This window comes from Acinonyx jubatus, chromosome D4, assembly GCF_027475565.1.
Source record: "Acinonyx jubatus isolate Ajub_Pintada_27869175 chromosome D4, VMU_Ajub_asm_v1.0, whole genome shotgun sequence".
NCBI lineage: Eukaryota > Metazoa > Chordata > Mammalia > Carnivora > Felidae > Acinonyx > Acinonyx jubatus.
In genome coordinates this window covers 12,171,517-12,184,395 of record NC_069391.1, presented here as the reverse complement: position 1 = coordinate 12,184,395, position 12,879 = coordinate 12,171,517, and the positions used below count along the sequence as shown (strand labels likewise).

The 12,879-nt window shown below is 40.8% G+C and overlaps 1 protein-coding gene across 5 annotated transcripts in view; it reads left to right on the top strand.

Annotated features, from left to right (window-relative positions):
• The first annotated feature begins 30 nt into the window (after positions 1-30).
• The window catches only part of RABGAP1 (RAB GTPase activating protein 1), a 178,280-nt gene continuing 165,431 nt past the window's right edge, over positions 31-12,879 (top strand). For 2 of the 5 annotated variants that reach the window (XR_003412844.2, XM_027035046.2), the window contains exon 1: positions 10,719-10,828. The gene's annotated coding sequence lies outside the window, so the exon portion shown is untranslated. Of the gene's footprint in view, positions 246-10,718; positions 10,829-12,879 lie in introns of those variants that run through there. The other 3 variants (XM_053204654.1, XM_027035047.2, XM_053204655.1) reach the window with 3 other exon arrangements.

Sequence of the window (12,879 nt, the reverse complement as noted above, 5' to 3'; positions counted from 1 at the left end):
TCCACCAATCGGAAGGCTCGGAGGGCCACTGGCCCGGGAGAGGGACTTAGCGCGCGGAGGACCGGGTGCGGAGGACCGGGTGCGGAGGACCGGAAGAGTTCTGCTACGAGGGTCTCACCCACGACACGGTGGCTGGCTGCGGTTTCGCGTCCGGGTCTCAACCCCTGGGTGCTTCGCCGCTTTGCAGCGGCTCCTCCACCTGCTGCCCGCAGAGGCTTGAAGGGCGTCTCCGCACTTAAGCCTTGGTAAGGCCCTCCCGACTAGGGATGTGGACTCGCCGCGCTGGGGCCGTGAAAGTAAAAGGTGGTGTACTCCCCTTGCTTTTGGATGTTGGTGATTCCCAGAGGTTTCTTTCATTCTCTAGCCTTCCGTTGCCTACATCGAGGTCTAGACTGATCTCTTAAGCCCCAGGGCCAACTTGCCCAGAAGACATTTCCAAGTGGTTGTCCCAATCTTAATGTGTCTTTTAATTATCTCAAGTTCGTATGCTGACCTGCTTCTTAGTGCCTGTAATCCTTATGTTGGTAAACGGCATCATCCACGCAGCCTTGCAGACCAGAAAACTTTAGTATCGTTCTAGAGTTCTGTTCTTTTTCCTTTCCAATCCATTTGCTCACTGGGCTCTTTTTTTTTTTTTTTTTTTGGTACGAGGAGGGTGGGGGAGATTATTGTGATAAAACATATACTTATTTATTTTTAAATGTTTACTTATTTATTTTTGGGAGGGAGGGGGAGAGAGAGAGACAGAGAGATTCCCAAGCAGGCCCGATGTGGAGCTTGAACTCACAAACGGTGAGTTCGTGACCTGAGCCAAAATCTGGAGTCAGACGCTTAACTGACTGAGCCAGCCAGTTGTCCTAAAACATAGTATTTATAATTTTAAGCAGTTTATAATTTTGTAAGTGTAAAGTTTGGTGGCATTCAGTACATTCACAATGTTATGTATCAGTCACCACAGCTGTACCCAACTTCATTCTTTTGTATGTGGATAACATTTTTCCAGCACCAGTTCTTGAAAAGACTTTCCTTTACCATTTCAATGGTCTTGACGCCTTTGACTATGTATGTGAGGGTTTATTTCTGGCTCTCTGTCCTGCCACTTTTGAAGCAAGAAAGTGTGAGTCCCCAAACTTTATGCTTTTTCATGATTGTTTTGACCCATTGAAACTCCATGTAAATTTAAGGATGACCTTTTACATTTCTGAGAAAAAGGATGTAATTTTGATTGTATTGGATCTGTAGATCACTTTGGGTGACATTGCCATTTTAACATCTTCATACCTATGAATACAGAATGTCTTTCAAGGTACCTAGGTATTCATTAATTTCACAGCAATGTTTTCAAGTTTAAAGGGTACTTAATTCTTCTTGATAATATTGTAAATGGAATTGCCTTCTTAACTTCGTTTTCATATTGTTCATAGCTGGTAGGTAGTAATAACTGATTTTTTTTTTTTTTAGTTTATTTATTTATTTTGAGAGAGAGAGAGAGGCAGGCAGAGAGAGATTCCCAAGCAGGCTCTGAGCTATCAGTACAGAGCCCAGCATCGGGCTCCATGTCACAAACTGTGAGATCATGACCTGACTGGAAAACAAGAGTAGGACACTTAACCGACTGAGCCACCCAGACACCCTGAAACAACTGTTTTTGTGTGTTATTGTTATACCCAGCACGATTGCTGAATTTGTTTTTGCTTTGGTAGCTTTCTTGTGGGTTCTTCTAGATTTCCTCTCTCTATAATCATGTTGTCTTTCAGCAGAGATAGTTTTACCTCTTTCTCTCCATTTGCCTTTTATTTCTCTTTCTTGAGAAAGAAAGAGAATAGTTATAATAGTTCTGGCTGGAATTTGTACAATGTTGAATAGCTGCAGCAAAAGGAGGCATCTTTGACTTGCTTCTGATCTTACAGGGGTAGTTAAATTATTGAGTATGAAGTTAAATGTGGGTTTTTTCCACAAATACCTTTATCATGTAGAGAAATTTTCTCTACTTTTCTGAGAGATCTTACTATGAAAAGCATTGTATTCTGTCAAATGTCTTTTCTTCATCCACTAAGATGATCATGTGTTTTTTTCCCTTTGTTTTATTAATGTGATATATTACATTGATTGATTTTGTCAAACCACTCTGCATTCCTGGAATAAATCCCACTTGGACATGGTGAGTAATCCTTTTAATATGTTGTTGGATTTGATTGTCTTATATGTTATTGAGGATTTTATCATCTATATTCATGGGAGATATCAGTCTCTAACTTACTTATGATGCATTTATCTGGCTTTGGTATCAGGTTAATGAAGGTCTCATAGAATGAGTTAGGAAATATTTCTGCTTTAATTTTTTTGGTAAGAATTTGAGGAGGATTGGTGTTACTCATTAAATGTTTGGTACATTTCACTGGTGAAGTCATATGGTACAGGACTATTCTTTGTTCTGAGGTTTTTGATTGCTCATTCAATCTGTTATAATTGTGTTGAGTTTTCTATTTCTTCTTGAATGAGTTTAGATAATTTATGTGTTTCAAGGAATTTGCCTGTTTTCTAGGTTTGTTGGCATACAATTGTTCATAGCATTCTTTTATAATCCTTTTTATTTCTGAAATGTCATAAGTAATATCCTCACTTTCATTTCTGATTTTAGTTATTTGCATGTTCTTTTTTGTCAGTCTAGCTAAAGATTTGTTGATTTTTTTCTTTTCAAAGAAACAACTTTTGGTTTCATTGATTTTTCTTTTTCTAGTCTCTATCTCCACTCTGATCTGTTTTATTTCCTTCCTTTCGCTAGTTTTGGGTTTAGTTTCTAGTTTTTCTTGGAGTGCCTGGGTGGCTCAGTCGGTTGAGCAACCAACTCTTGGTATCGGCTCAGGTCGTGATCTTGGGGTCATGAGATTGACCCCGGTGTTGGGTTTCACACTGAGAGTGGAGCCTGCTTGGGATTCTCTTTCTCCCTTTCTGTCTGCCCTTCTGTTCACACGCACACTCTCTTGCCCTTTCTCTCAAAATGTATAAATAAACGTTAAAAAAATAGTTTCTAGTTTTTCTCATTTTGTAAAGTATAAACTTAGGGTATTATTTTGAGATCTTTTTTAATGTAACCGTTTTCAACTATAAATTTCTCTCTGATTACTGCTTTCATTGCATCCTGTTTTGAAATGTTGTCATCATTTTCATTCATTTCTAACGTATATTCTAATTTCCCTTTTGATTTCTTCTTTGATCCATTGGTTGTTTAAGAGCGTGTTGTTTAATTTACACATTTGTGAATTTTCCAGTTTTCCTTCTGTTATTGATTTCTAACTTTATCCCATAATGGTTGGAGAAGATACTTTGTGTAGTACCTATCTGTTAAAATCTATTGAGATTTGTTTTGTGGCCTAATTATATGGCCTGTCCAGGAGAATGTCCCATGCTACATTAAAAGAATGTGTATTCTGCTGTTGTTGGGTGGAGTGTTCTATATATATCTGTTAGGTTTAGTTGGTTTATCATGATGTTCAGGTGCTCTGTTTCCTAACTTATCTTCTATCTGGTTGTCCTATTCATTATTGAGTAGGGTATTGAAGTTTCCAACTATTTTTTTTAATTAAAAAATTTTTTCTTTAATGTTTATTATTTTTGAGAGAGAGAGAGAGAGAGAGAGGAAGAGACAGAGCGTGGTGGTGGGGGGAGGGGAAGAGAGAGAGAGGAGACACAGAATCTGAAGCAGGCTCCAGGCTCTGAGCTGTCAGCACAGAGCCCAATGCTGGGCTGGAACCCACCAGCTGTGAGATCATGACCTGAGCTGAAGTTGGACGCTTAACCGACTGAGCCACCCAGGTGCCCCTAATTTTTTTTTTTATGTTTATTTATTTTTGAGAGAGAGAAAGAGAGAGAGAGAAAGAGAGAGAGAGAGCATGAGCAGGGCAGGGGCAGCGAGAGACGGAGACACAGATTCTGAAGCAGGCTCCAGAGCCTGATGCGGGGCTCCAGCCCACAAACTGCGAGATCGTGACCTGAGCTGAAGTCGGATGCTTAATTGACTGAGCCACCGAGGCGCCCCAAAGTTTCCAACTATTATTGTAGAATTGTTTATTCTCCCTTTTAATTCTGGTCATTTTTGCTGCATATATTTTGAGGATCTCTTACTAGGTATGTTAATGTTTATAATTTTTAGATAATCTTGCTTTATTGAAACTTATATTAATAAATAATGCTCTGGGGCACCTGAGTGGCTTCGTTGGTTGAGTGTTCCCTTTGGCTCAGGTCATGATCTCGTGGTTCTTGAGTTCAAGACTTACATCGCTTGTTTGCTGCTGTCAGTACACAGCCCACTTGGGATCCTATCTCCTCTCTGTGCCCCTCCCCCACTTGAGCTCAGGCACATGCATTCTAAATGATTAAATAAATAAACAAATAAATAAATAAATAAAATCCTTCTTTGTCTCTTGTAACCTTTTTTTGGATTTACAGTCTGGTTTGTATGATGTTAGTATAACCACCCCAGCTCTCTTTTGGTTACTATTTGCATGGAAATTTTTTTTTTTTTTAAAGTAAGCTCTAGGCCCAATGTGGGACTCAAACTCATGATCAAAAGTCACATGTTCTACTGACTAAGCCAGCCAGGCACCCCTGGAATATCTTTTTAATAATTCTTTCACTTTTAACCTGTTTATATCTTTGGAACTAAAGTGAGTCTTTTCTAGGCTACAGGTGGTTGTATCTGTTTTTAAAATCCATTCTGTTCAACTCTTTGAGGAGTTTATACCATTTACATTTTTTTAAGTTTACTTATTTATTCATTTTGAAAGAGAAGAGAGAGCATGAGAGAGGGAAAGGGAGAATCCCAAGCAGGCTCTGAACTTACAGCACGGAGCCCAACACAAGGCTCTGTCTCACTAACTATGAGATTATGACCTGAGTTGAAAGCAAGAGTCAGATGCTTAACCAACTGAGCCACCACCCAGGCACCCTACATCATTTACATTTACAGTAATTACTGCTAAGGACAGATTTATTTCTGCCATTTGGCTATTTGTTTTCTATAGGCCTTTGTGCCCTTCTTTTATTACTGCCTTTTTCCTGTATTTATTTGAGTTTTTGCAGTTAAAAGTTTTAATTCATCTCTTTCCTTTTATGTATATGCTATAGATGTTTTCTTTGTGGTTGTCGTGGGAATTACATTTAACAGCAGTTATAACAATCTAATTGAATTGATACCAACTTCAATAGCACACAAAACCTCTCCAATATAACTCTGCCTTCTCTTTCTATTATTGATGTTACAGATTATATCTTTATATACTGTGTGCCCAATAACATAGATTAATATTTTAATACATTGTTTTTTAAATCCTATAGAAAATGAAAAGGTGGAGTTACAAATTGTAATTACAACAATACTTAGTTTTATAATCCCCCATGCACTTATCTTTACTAGAGATCTTTATTTTTTCATATAGCTTCAAATTACTCTTGATCATCCTTTCATTTCAGCCTGAAGTATTACCTCATTTCAACCTAAAGGATTGCTGTTAATGCTTCTTGACGGGCAGGTTTACTGGTAAACTCCCTTAGCTTTTTTAAAATCAGAGATTATTTTAATTTCTTTTTCTTTTTTTTTTTTTTTAAGTTTATTTTTGAGAGAGACAGAGACCGCATGAGTGGGGGAAGGGCAGAGAGAGAGAGAGAGAGAGCGAGCGCGCGCAAGCATCCCAAGCAAGATCCATGCCACCAGCACAGAGCCAGACGCAGGGCTCGAATTCACAAAACTGTGAGATCACCACCCGAGCTGAAACCAAGAGTTGAACGCTGAACTGATGAGCCACCCAAGCACCCCACTTTTTCATTTTTGAAGGACAGTTTTGTCAGATAGAGAATTCTTTATCAACAGTTGTTTTCTTTCAGCATGTTGAATATCATTAACCCAACTGCTTTCTGGCCTCCAAGGTTAAAGATGAGAAATTGGTTGATAATCTTATTGAGGATCCCTTGTATGTAATGAACCACTTCTCTCTTGCTGCTTTCAAGAGTCTCTCTTTTCTTGGACTTTCTACAGTTTGATTATTCTTTCTACCCTTTCTCTCTTCTCCTGGGACTCCCACAGCGGTATGTTGTTTCTCTTGATAGTGTCCCACAGATCCCTTAGGCTCTATTCACTGTTCACATTTCTGTTTTTGTTTTTTTTTATCTTTTCTTTTTGTTCCTCAGATGGAGTAGGAAGCACAGGAAATCCATTTCTCTACCTAGACAACAATTGCACTGGCAGAAACTGTCCGAAATAACTATTTTGGAACTCTGGAGTCCACTTGAATTCTTGCATCTTCCAAGGGAAAGTTTGGTTGGTAAATTGAGGTTAATTTCAGTCAATGTCAGACTTTAGTGTAATAGCACCTCCCTGTTTCCTACCCTTCAACCCTGTGGCAGGCAGCCATGTTCACATTCCTGGTGTGGCTTGCTGGAGCCGTGGTGGGAAATAAGAATCTTGTTCGCCAAATACCGGAGTTCTGTGTTTTGATTGCTGATCACTCCTTTTGAGTTCTGAGATTCAGGCACAGAATAGCTGCCAATGTTTCAACCCTCATTGGCTGAAGCTAGCTGTATGGGATTTGAAGGAACAGCTCCTGTTTTGTTTTTTTGTTTGATTTTTTTCCCTTCAACTGCACTTCGGAGCCAGACATTTAAAGATTAGGACATTCAAAAGCAATCACTTACATGGGGAAAATTAGAAAGCCACCATGTATAACCAGGAAAAGATGCAGATTCAGAAAAGAACTGAGAAGACCTTAATCTTTCACCTTAGGCTGATCCTGATCCCTGGCACAGAGACATCCTTCAACAATAAAACACAAACAAAAACAGCAATCCCTGGGAAAGGGGAAGAATCTGATTTCCACAGTTACCACATTATAAGATTCAAATGTCCATTTTTCAGCAAAAAAAAAAAAAAGTCATACAAATAGGGAAGTATGGTCCATTCAGAGAAACAAAATAAATGAACAGAAACCATCCCTGAGAAAGATCGGACCTATGTCTTACTAGACAAAGACTTTAAATAGTCTTGAAGTTGCTCACTGAGTTAAAAGAAAACATGAATGAAGTCAGAAAAACTATGAAAAATGGGAATAGCATTAAAGATACAGAAATTATAAAAGGAACCAAAACGAAATTCTGAAGTTAAAAAAGTACAATAGTAGAAATGAAAAATTCATTAGAAGGTTTCAAAATCAGGTTTGACCAGGCAGAAGAATCAGCAAACATGAAGCTACTTCTGTTTTTTTGTTTTGTTTTTAAAAAAAAATTTTTTTTTAACGTTTATTTATTTTTGAGACAGAGACAGAGCATGAACAGGGGAGGGGCAGAGAGAGAGGGAGACACAGAATTGGAAGCAGGCTCCAAGCTCTGAGCCATCAGCCCAGAGCCTGACGCGGGGCTCGAACTCACGGACCACGAGATCATGACCTGAGCTGAAGTCAGACGCTTAACCGACTGAACCACCCAAGCGCCCCGAAGCTACTTCTGTTTAAAACACTTTAGCCCTCTTCCCACACCCCACACCAATCCCATCCCCTTTCTTCATCATTCAAGCCTTTATTTTTTTTAAATGTTTATTCATTTTGAGAGCACATGCGTGAGCGGGAGAGGAGCAGAGAGAGGGAGAGAGAGAATCTGAAGCATGCTCCTTGCTGTCAGTGCAGAGCCGGAGGTAGGGTTGGATCTCACAAACCATGAGATCGTGACCTGAGCCAAAACCAAGAGTCCAAGAGTCAGATGCTTAACTGACTGAGCCACCCAGGTGCTCCTCAAGCCTTTCTGATCTTAGGCAGCCTCCAAACTGTCCCATTTACCCTATTTTGCCTTTTCGACTCCTACCAGAATGATCTTTCAGAAAATCCAAATCTGATATTTGGCACTGTCCTTGAAAACCTCTGAGGCCACACGTGTGTATAGATTGAATTTCCTTTTTTCAGTTTTTGCATTCACAGACTTTCCCATTCTGGCTCCAACGAACCACATTAATCCATTTGAGCCTTGAAGTATAATTTCCAGTTGCCAGGAAATAACAGGTCTAGAGGAACAAACGCAATGATCTCTTGTGGAAACAACCATTCAGATCTAGAGGGTGGGAAATTTTGCACTTAAAGTGGCCTGATTCTTGAGTAAGCCAGTATCTTAATATTTTTCTCAAGTGCTTGAGTAAAAAATACTTGAGGGATAGAACAACCAGATGCAGTATGTGGCCCTGGATTGGATACTGATTTGGGAAAACTAGCTTTAAAAAATATATTTCAGGGTCACCTGGGTGGCTCAGTTGGTTAAGCATCTGGCTTTGGCTCAGGTTATGATCTCACAGTTTGTGGGTTCGAGCCCCATGTCAGGCTCTGTGCTGTCAGCTCAGAGCCTGGAGATTGCTTTGGATTCTGTGTCTCCCTCTCTCTGTGCCTCTCCACCATTCACGCTCTGTGTCTCTCTGTCTTTCAAAAATAAATAAACGTTAAAATTTTTTTTTAAACTAAAAAAATAAAAAATATATTTCAGTCAACAGAATATTTGATTATCGTAGATAATAGATGAGAGGAAAACTTATGGAAATGATATTACTGATTTGGGAAAGCCAACTGTAAAAATATCTTTAAGTTGATAAAAAATCAAATGTGATCTAGGAATTAGATGAGAGGAAAATTTACTGAAATGGTAAGATGGATATTGTTAATTGAATAAAGCAGATTGCTAAACTGTGATCTCATTTTTTCAAAAACAATATGTTGGCATCAAAGGATATGCATTACAGTATTAACATTGGTGGGAATGTTATGTTTTATTTTTTATTGTAGTTTGTCTCTATTTTCTATTTTATTCCAAGGCACACTGTACTGAACCTACAATAAAATTTTAATTAAAAATTTTGTTAAGATTCACGTATATATTTGGGGTATACATATGAATAAGAGTACATGAAGGTATTGCCACCAAATATTAAAAGTGTGTCAGGATTTCAGGGGATTTCCAAACACTACATCTATTATTTGATACTACTTTAAAAAAAAATTTTTTTTTCAACGTTTATTTATTTTTGGGACAGAGAGAGACAGAGCATGAACGGGGGAGGGGCAGAGAGAGAGGGAGACACAGAATCGGAAACAGGCTCCAGGCTCTAAGCCATCAGCCCAGAGCCTGACGTGGGGCTCGAACTCATGGACCGCGAGATCGTGACCTGGCTGAAGTCAGACGCTTAACCGACTGCGCCACCCAGGCGCCCCTTGATACTACTTTAAAATGGGTGTGTGTTATTATATAACTGTATAAGGAGAAAAGGAACAAAGCTATTTTCCCGTGGGACTGCAGCCAAGTCTATTGTAATAGACAAGTCACAAAGAGGAAGGACTACGACAGAGCACGTTTTTGCTTTTTCTCTGGTTGATTTGGGTACATTATCCACAGGAAAACATTATATGACTCATTCACCAGGAAAAGAGCATAGGCTATTTGAATAAAGTAAGGGGAAGAGTGAAGGATAGGCTGTAGAATTAGTTTGTAAACTATCATGACTTAAGTAACACCTTTAGGAGCCACTGTTTTTTGTTACCAACTACATTGTAAATTCATTCAGGACAGAAGCTTTAAATCTCATTCTGTTCCTTTTGCTTTATATATCACTTTTGAATTTTTATTTATTTTTTAATTTTTTTTCAACGTTTTTTATTTATTTTTGGGACAGAGAGAGACAGCATGAACAGGGGAGGGGCAGAGAGAGAGGGAGACACAGAATCGGAAACAGGCTCCAGGCTCCGAGCCATCAGCCCAGAGCCTGACGCGGGGCTCGAACTCACGGACCGTGAGATCGTGACCTGGCTGAGGTCGGACGCTTAACCGACTGCGCCACCCAGGCGCCCCTGAATTTTTATTTTTTAAGATTTTATTTTTAAGTATCTTCTACACCCAACGTGGGGTTTGAACTCATAACCCTGAGATTAAGGGTCGCATAGTCTATGGACTGCACCAGCCAGGCTTCCCACTTTTGAGTAATTTTAAAATAAAATCCTAGCCCCATCTTTGAGTCTAATACTCTAAAACAATCTTGTTTATTGTTGACCTCTTCCCTGTGTCTCAAGTACCTCAAGGCAGCAGTGTTGTAGCCAGTAGCCCTTGGACTTGAGTCAAAAATTTTGCCTTTTAGACTGAAGTATTACTCAGGCCGGACTCCTTTATAAAATGAGAAAAATCGTAACATTCTCGTGGGTTTGTGGTAAAGTCAAATGAGATAACCATAAAAAGACCTATCAATATCTCGCACATTGCGCGCCTTCAATAAAGGCCAGGTGAGGTCAGTCAAATAACACTGTCAAGGACTGCTTTTGAAATAGTACATGAACGTGAAAGGTGAGCAGGGGATTCCTTGCTCTTTGCGGGTGTACCCCCTTTTGCCTAAAAGGCAAAAGCACTGCAACAGGTGCTACCTAGCCTGATTCCCCTGCCATGCTGTTTCCAGTCCTTGAGGTAGTTCACATAGTCACATAGCCACTGCCAGTCCAAGCCCAGATACATCACAGCTGTAAGTTCAGCTTCAATATTACTGACAGCGCAGGCGCAGACTCCCATAACAGAGTAAAAGCCCAGGTGGGGCTTCGAGGAAAGGAAGTACGCCCTCGCCGCCTGTTGTTGGGCCAATGGGGCTACTCTGTTTAACCGCGGGCCTATGAAACGGGGCAAGAGGCGGGGCGGAGGGCGGAAGAAGCTGTTCTCACGTGAGTAGGGGGTGGGGAGGGAGGGGGCAGGGCGGCTAGGGAGGCCCAGGCGGCGGAGCCTCCGGGACGGCGAACGGCGGGCGGCGGAGGAGGAGACAGCGGGTCGGGTAGGGCCGCGTTTCCCCTCCTCGTCCTCGCACCCTCCTATCCACCAAGCCCTGGGGGATTCTCTGACAGCCCCTGCGGAGAGCCAAGCTGTGTTCTCATCCCGCGGGGCTGGGCTGGGCAGATTGCGCTCACCTCCCTCGACGAGCCGGGTTCTGAGGGTGCCGTGATTGGGGGGAGGGGGAGCTGTGGCGGAGGGGAGAGGGCGCATGCGCAGGCGAGAACGCTCCCGCAGCCCCTGCCCAAACCGGTTCCCCCTGTCTGGGTGGGTGTCTTGTCTGCCGAGTCCTGCGCTTGCGGCGGTTCTTCTGGCCCCCGGGCAAAGCTGGATTGTCTCTTGACTTGAATGTTTTGGGCCAGGTCCTGTTTGGGAATCTGACTACTCCCTACGCCTCAGTTTCTCCTCATTACCAGCTGGGCCTGTATTTGTGACTTCGGCTGGCTTGGGCCTCAGGCTAGCTTCCTGGGCTGCGCCGAATCTGAAAGACTTGCTTTCTTTTAGCGTTGGCCTGCCAACTCGTACTGGTCTCGTTTTACCCACTTGCAGTTAAAGTGTCTCACTCTCCCCATGTACTTTAAGTATCTGTTCTCAATACCTCATTGCTGTGTCTTTGATTCTTAGCAACCTTTAGGGTTTTAGAGGGTGAACCAGAGGAGAACCCTAGACTTCCAAGTGTTCGCTGTCCATTGCCTCGTAGTACTTTGGTCCCTACTCTTTTGGCATTCCGACTGTTATCGTTTGCACCTGTTTTTACGGCATCTCCGTACTGAGGGTTACTGGGGGATTCCTTTATCATAGAAGCAAGAGTCTTAAGAGACTGTTCAAAGTGTCATGCTACTAGTGCTCCGTTAGTTTGAAATCATGTTCCAACTTGAATTTGCGATCTTGTGGCTTTTGTCGTTTTTATTGGAAAAAAAAACTGTCAGGGACAGGATTTCACCATTCATTTGATATTTTCATTCAAATAAACACCTGTGTTCACTTACATGTGACCGGAATAGTGGAGTATGAGTTTGTTTCCAGCTGCTTTATTTAAAAAGAGGAAAACAATGGAGGATGAATTGCACTGTTTGTCACAAACTGATGTTTGAAAAGTTGAAAAACTTAGATACCAAGGAAGTACACATTTAACTTTTTAAATGAAGGACCTGTTGGCTTTAATTCAAGTGGGTATAGGGTACTATTTTAACATATACTGAAGGCTTTTAGGTGGAGTTTCCTTTAAAAAACTGAAAATGAATATGGGAAAGAGTTCTTTATGATTTTCTTTTATAGACCTTAGATTGCATTAATAAGATTTGAATCCATGATTGATTTGTATTTACTGGTAACATTTAAAATTCACATGGAACTTAAATACAAATTAAATTCGTAATTAAAACTAAACTGCTATGTTGCGGCACACTTTTCACTGTTGCAGTTTTATAACTCAGCATACTGTTGATTAACTTATGTCATTGGTGTTAAGTTATATATTTGTTTGGATAGTTAACCCACCAACTATATGCTTATTGGTCTCATTGGCATAATGTTGTGGGTTTTTTTAATGTTTTTTATTTTGAGAGAGAGAGAAAGAGCGTGCATGTATGTGCTAGCAGGGGAGAGGCAGAGAGAGAGGGAGAAAGAATCCTAAGCAGGCTCTTCACTGTCAGCACAGAGCCCTATATGGGGCTCCATCCCATGAACTCTGAGATCATGACCTGAGCCAAAATCGAGTCAGACGCTTAGCCAACTGAGCCATCCAGGCACCCTGTATAGTGTTTTATTAGCAGGTCACACATGCTTACTCTGGGTTAAGTGGTTGTTTAGTGGGATACTGTAAAAGTGAAGACACCTGTTTCCTATCTTTTATTTAAAAAACATTTTTTTTAAATGTTTGTTTATTTTTGAAAGAGCGCAAGCAAGGAAGGGCACAGAGAGAGGGAGACACAGAATCCAAAGCAGGCTCCAGGCACTGAGCTGTCAGCACAGAGCCCTACGCGGGGAGGGAACCCCTATCTTTCGTATTGCATATTGAAAGATGTGTATTTTGCACATTATGTACATGAAGAA